Genomic DNA, 974 nt, shown 5'->3' with positions numbered 1-974 from the left:
ACCCATCGCTCAAAGAGCGCTTCGTCATCTGTAGTGCTTTCGTCAGGGGCGAGCACTACAGGTATTATCCGCATTGCGGGTGCACGAGAGCCACCTCGTTGAGCACTTAGACGAGTGCGATAAACGTATAACGGAATTTCTTGTGGGACCAAAAAACGAGCTCGAAGAGCTTTTCGTGTGGCAAGTGCATCATCCGTTCTGGCCGGGGCACTATGATGTGGAGGCGTAACGATCGAGTTACTGCGTCCTTCGCTTCCAAAGCGGGATCCGCAGGGTGAAAGCCATATTCCACACGAGGGTCAATGACCGACCGTGGATAGGCGCGCTTTAGAGCCGCCTTATGGGTAGCTTCAAGCTGCCGCCTCTGTCCCCCGTTGAGGTCATTGGTGATTACACCACGTTCCTAATTTAACAAAGAGTCAGGGAACGGGCATGGATTCCGCAAGGCGCAAGCAAGGCTCGTATCACGCTTGGTGCATACAGGAGGCTGTCTTTGACCCCGTCAGAAGACTCCTGTCTCTAGCCGAGACAATCGACTCTGGGATTCCGTGGCTGGTGCATCTCGCCTTCCTCGTCATTCCATGCGGGAAAAGAGGTGTCAGACTCACAGTCGACCACATCCTCAACGAGGCCACTCGGCATTGAAAGTGTGCGCGGAGCGCGACGTTTGTGCTCATCGAGCCTAGGAATTGCATCCCCCGGTGCCGCGGACACACTGTCCGACATCGCACTGCGTGCGGACGACGAAGTTGGGCTCTGCCCGTGCTCGCTGTCAGAACCAGCGAGACTTGATATTTTCGTGTCGTGGACACAGGGCTGATTGAGCAAGGAAGTTGTTAAACTCCAACAAATTGAGTTGCAGTGTCTAACGGACACGCGAGCCTCGTTGAGGGAATAATCGATTGGTACTGTAAATGTTCTCAATCTAAATGGGGGAGGGTGTAATGGGGTTACACGAGCCCTAATAACACGTG

The sequence above is a fragment of the Plasmopara halstedii genome (genome assembly GCF_900000015.1).
Source record: "Plasmopara halstedii genome assembly, contig: Scaffold_3120, whole genome shotgun sequence".
Classification (NCBI taxonomy): domain Eukaryota; phylum Oomycota; class Peronosporomycetes; order Peronosporales; family Peronosporaceae; genus Plasmopara; species Plasmopara halstedii.
This window is presented reverse-complemented; position numbering follows the sequence as displayed.